Source organism: Nicotiana tabacum, chromosome 13 (assembly GCF_000715075.1).
Source record: "Nicotiana tabacum cultivar K326 chromosome 13, ASM71507v2, whole genome shotgun sequence".
Classification (NCBI taxonomy): Eukaryota; Viridiplantae; Streptophyta; class Magnoliopsida; order Solanales; family Solanaceae; genus Nicotiana; species Nicotiana tabacum.
The window spans coordinates 130209692-130215691 of record NC_134092.1 but is presented as its reverse complement, the minus strand read 5'-3'; positions in this window follow the sequence as shown (position 1 = coordinate 130215691).

The window sequence follows — 6000 nt, the reverse complement described above, 5'->3', positions numbered from 1 at the left end:
CCTAGGTTACATAGTTCTCGCGAGTCATGAGCTGGTTTAATAGAGTCTCGCGGATCGGTACGGAGACGTCTGTATTTATCCTTGAGAGGCTGCAAAACCTTTAGGAAAAACTTCATATTCTTGAATTTCTTGTCATGCAAACTTGTTGATCTAAGTACTAAACTCTTATTATTCCATTCTCTCACAGATGGTGAAGACACGAGCTATAGGATGGGGTGGACGACCACCAGTCCCACCAGCGGGGGCCACTAGAGGTCGAGGTCGCGATCGAGGCCGTGGTAGGGGCAGAGCAGCTAGAGAAGCACCGACAGATCCATCAGCTGTCCTAGTCCCCGATCAGGTCCCAATTGTGGACGCTGCATCAGCACCAGTGTAGGCACCACCTGTGCCTATCGTGATCCCAAGCCTTCAAGAGGCTTTAGCTCAGATCTTATCAGTGTGTACCGGTTTGGCTCAGGCAGTCTCAGCTACTACGACCGTAGCTACTTCCCAGGCCGGGGGAGGCACCCATACTCCCAATTGCTCGCACACCTGAGCAAAATGTGCAGGGACTACAGACACCAGGGGCACCTCCAGCCCAGCCGGTTGTACCAGCGTAGGAGTTTGTAGTACTAGTTATGCCGGATGATGAGCAACATCGACTTGAGAGGTTTGATAGGCTCCAGCCTACGTCATTCAGTGGTGCAAAGGGCGATGATGCCCAGGGCATTTTGGATAAGTGCCAGTGGATGCTTCGGAAAGTAGGGATTCTTAAGACTAGTGGTGTGGCATTCACTACATTTCAGTTTTTTGGAGATGCCTTCACTTGGTGAGAGGCGTAGGCCTATTGGTGCAGCACCCCTTACTTGGCAGCAGTTCTCTGTTCTCTTCTTAGAGAAGTATGTACCACAGTCACGCCGAGAGGAGCTGCACAGTCAGTTTGAGCAGCTGTGTCAGGGGGAGATGATGGTGACGTAGTATGAGATGCGGTCCTCTGAGTTAGGCCGTCATGCGATTTGGATGGTTCCTATAGATCGAGAGAGGATTAAGAGGTTTGTTGATGGCCTCACATATCATCTTTGGATTCTCATGCCTAGAGAGAGGGTGACGGGTGCTACCTTCGAGGAAGTTGTTGGTATCGACCGTGAGATTGAGATGGTTCGCCGGTAGGAGCGAGAGGAGAGGGAGGCTAAGAGGCCTCAGGGATCTGTTAGTTTTAGCGGTGCTCCTTCGAGGGTCAGTTCCAGCATGTAAGGGGCCGTTCGTTCAGGCAGGCTCGTTCAGCTCGCCTAAGTTACCGTAGAGCATCATCAGGTCATATAAGGAGACAGTGTCCTCATCTTCATGATGGTTAGTCTCAGCAGAGGGATCAACCCTCGACTTCTACTCCAGTTACTTCACCACCCACCAACCCAGCTAGGGGTGGAGGTCAGTCAGCCAGGGGCCGCCCTAGAGGGGGAGGTCGATCAGGTGGTGGTCAGGCTCATTTTTATGCCCTTCCGGGTAGATCAGATGTTGCTGCTTCAGATGTCGTGATTTCAGGAATTGTTTCAGTCTACCACAGAGATGCCTCTGTATTATTTGATCTCGGTTCCACCTTTTCTTATGTATCCTCGTATTTTGCTCATTATTTAGGTACGACTCGTGAGTTTCTTGCCTTACATATTCATGTATCTACCTTAGTAGGCGATATCATTGTTGTAGACTGCGTGTACCGATCGTGTGTGGTGACCTATTGGGGGTTTGGAGACCCGAGTGGACCTGTTAGTATTGAGCTTAGTGGATTTTGATGTCATTTTGGGCATGGATTGATTATCTCTGTGTCATGTTGTTCTGGACTGTTATGCTAAGACATTCATATTGGCTATGCCGGCTGTGCCATGGATCGAGTGGCGAGGTGTGACTGATTACATTCCTAGTAGAGTGATCTCTTTCTTGAGAGCCCAGCGTATGGTTGGGAAGGGTTGTCTTTCATACCTAGCGTTTGTGAGGGATGTTGGAGCTGAGACTCCCAGTATTGACTCTATTCCAGTTGTGAGGGATTTTCCCGATATGTTTCATGCAGACTTGTCGGGCATGCCACTGGACAGAGATATTGATTTTGGTATTGACCTGGTGCCGGGCACTCAACCCATTTCTATTTCGCCGTATCGTATGGCACCAGGGAGTTGAAGGAATTGAAGGAGCAACTTCAGAAGCTCCTAGATAAGGGGTTCATTCGGCCTAGTGTGTCACCTTGGGGTGCGCCGGTTCTGTTTGTGAAGAAGAAGGATGGCACAATGAGAATGTGCATTGATTATAGGCAATTGAACAAGGTAACAATTAAGAACAAGTATCCTTTGCCTCGCATTGATGGTTTATTTGACTAGCTTTAGGGAGCGAGGGTGTTCTCCAAGATTGATCTCCGTTCAGGTTATCACCAGTTGAAGATCAAGGACTCGGATATTCTTAAGACTGCTTTCAAGACCCGATATGGTCATTATGAGTTCTTGGTGATGTACTTTGGGCTGACCAATGCCCCAGCAGCGTTCATGCATTTGATAAACATCGTGTTCAAGCCGTATCTGGATTCATTCGTCATAGTCTTCATTGATGATATTCTGGTGTATTCGCATAGTCATGAAGAGCACGTGGAGCATTTGAGAGTTGTATTGCAGAGATTGAGGGAGGAAAAACTTTATGCAAAATTCTCCAAGTGTGAGTTTTAGCTCAGTTTAATGGCTTTCTTAGGGCACGTGGTGTCCAACGAGGGTATTCAGGTTGATCCGAAGAAGATAAAGGCAGTTCAGAGTTGGCCCAGACCATCCTCAGCCACAGAGATTCGCAATTTTCTTGGTTTGACAGTATCACCAGTTTGTTCAGGGATTATCATCTATCGCATCGCCCTTGACCAAGTTGACTCAAAGAGTGCTACATTTGTATGGTCGGACGAGTGTGAAGAGAGCTTTCAGAAGCTCAAGACAGCTTTGACCACAGCTCCAATGTTGGTTTTGCCATCAGCTTCAGGTTCATATACCGTGTATTGTGATGTTTCGAGAGTTGGGATTGGTTGTGTGTTGATGCAGAAGGATAGAGTTATAGCTTATGCTTCTCGTCAGTTGAAGCCCGATGAGAAGAATTCCCCATTTCATGATTTGGAGTTGGCTGCCATAGTTCACGCATTGAAAATTTGGAGGCATTACATGTATGGCGTATCTTGTGAGGTGTTCACTGATCATCACAGTCTTCAGCATTTGTTCAAGCAAAAGGATCTTAATTTGAGGCAGCGGAGATGGTTGTAGTTGCTTAGGGATTATAATATCACTATATTGTACCATCCGGGAAAGGCCAATGTGGCGGCCGATGCTTTGAGCCGAAAGACAGTGAGTATGGAGAGTTTGGCATGTATTCCAGTTGGGGAGAGACCTCTTGCAGTTGAAATTCGGTTACTATGAGGTATATATATATGAGCCGAGTGCTGAGAGTGAGTACTAAGTGACGGGAGTTGAGCCCCGAGTGATCGAGAGACTGCTCGAGGGGCAAGATTCTAAATGATTCCTTGCCTGAGAGGCCTTATCATGATGTTTTTCACTAATTTCATTCTTCTTTTAAATAGGCCTCTGTTTGATTTTCTGCTAGGTAACTGGTTCCAAATGTTTAATTGGAAATGTGGTTTATAACGTAAACTGATTTTTGAACTGTAAAGATGACATGTTATTTTGTTGGTTATTCCGTTATGTATTTTGAATTGCTCGTCGCTACTTTCAGGCCTTATTTATTTTAGTTACTTACTGAGTTGGCGTACTCACGTTACTCCCTGCACCTTGTGTGCAGATCTAGGTGCCTGAGCAATTGAGTGAGCATTGTTCAGCCGGTTCAATGTTCTGTTGGGGGATTTCGAGGTAGCTGCATGACGTTCGCAGTCCCGCTTCCTCCCTTCTATCATGTTATTTTCCCGCACTTTCTAGGCTATTGATATATTAGACATTCAGGCTTGTGTTAGAGGCTCTAGACTCGTGACACCAGATCAGTTGGGCTGTGCAGTTTATTTTCATTTTGACTTCCACATATTTTCTGTTATTCTAAATGTCTATTATGAAATCAGTATTTAAAACTCGTGTTGGAAATGGTTTACTACTAAAGGAATGGGTTAGGGTTAGTTGACTGGTTGACTTGCCTAGTAATGTGATAGGCATCATCAAGACAGGTATTTGGGGTCGTGACAGAAGCGTATTGCGGAGAAAAGCAGGGAAAGAGAATTCTTATTGATTTGGAATGAATTACAATGGAATAGAACCCCTTTATTTATAGGAAAAAAATGGCTTAGCCACCAAGTAACAAACCCTAAGATCTCTCTAAAATATAGACATTCACCATAAATAAAATTCTATTTATAACAAAATAACTGATTTTCTATTAATTTTCATGATATTTTGTTGATGAACATATACTAAAAAAACATTTAGTTTAAAGTGTCAAAACTGAATTTGTACAAAAATTTGAAAACCAAACATCAAAATATAAAATCAAATTTGCATTAAAATTTGATGAATGAAAATACCGCAAAAGTCAAAATATTTTGGGAACTGCTCAATTTTTTTTTTCAAAAAAAATAAAATATTCTCCCGTAGAATTTATAGAAATTGCGACAGCTCCTACTATTTTTACTTTTTTTTTCGTAGAAAATATTCTCCCATAGGTCTCTAATTGAAATAGCAGCCCAATAGGTCGCTTCTTGAAATAGTGAGGTATTTGCCTCTATACTCGCTTTTTGTGTCACGTTTTAATTTGTGCCCGCTTTGCAAAAAAATATTGCAAACGTACCAGCTTTTTCGCATAACTTCAGCATACGGGGCTGAAGTAGCAAAGACAATCACGCAAAACTTCAGCATTCTAATAGCCGGGCCTGAAGTTCAGCTCCAGAGCTGAAGTTTTTGTTTTGTAACTGGCGAACTTCAGCTCTAGAGCTGAAGTTTTTGCTTTGTAACTGACAAACTTCAGAGCTGAAGTTTTTCACTATATAAAAAATATTCATGTTGTCGTTAAGATCAGTGAATAAAAGAAGTCTTTAGTAATGCCCTGTTAGTTTCATCATAAAAGTAATCATTTTTTTTTTTTGTTTGATTAGGACATGCAATTATCTGTTCTTACTAAAGAGACTTGCTTGATCAACTACTATCCTATTTAGGTCATTTGGAGCTATCAGCTTTTGGGGGATTTTGGACTGCTTACAGAAATTACCTTCCTGGTTCGCATGAGAATTTGTCAGCTGATCGTCATTGACAGTCATCAATTTTTCACTATTTAGTGCATTTCGAAATTCTTTTGCATGTAACCGTGGAAAATTTAGAGCAGAACTTTTTTAATATTTTTGGTTCAGTAAAGTTCATTGTTTACATGAGTGAAAATTCTAGCCTTGGGGCAGCGTTTTATCTTACTTGAAGGTGGTGAGAGCCGGAGATGTAGTGTGTCAAGAAGACGTTTTACATAATTTTAGCTTTGAATTTGCAAGTTAAAAAGGAAAAGATATCTTTGAAGAAAACGAAGGAGAAGAAGGAGGGGGAGAAAAGGGACTGAAATTATTTAAAAAGTGGATGTAAGTTAAAAGTTTTAAAAAAATGAGTATAAGTTAAATGAAAACGATCAAATAGGACGTCCCGTGCAATTTTTACTGAAATAGCGGCCCGCCTCTTCCAATGACAACTAAATGAAGCACAAGCCCAAGACCAAGTCCATCAGAAACCCTAACCACGGATCCTATAAATATGCAGCTCTATTATCAAAAGTCTTCAATCTTCAATTCTCATCAGCAGATCTGGTTAACTCTTCATCTTTTGACGTTTATTATTGTTTTCAATTTTCATTTCAATCTTAGAGCATCAACTATGATTTTCTCTGTTTCAAAATAACAATAACAGAGAAAATACGAAAAGATGCTAAATTAATTTTTTTTAGCACTTATGGACACGCTGATTTCAATATTTTTTCAATGATTTTCTGCGTTTTCTCGTAGGTTCTACACTATCAAAAAAAATTATTATT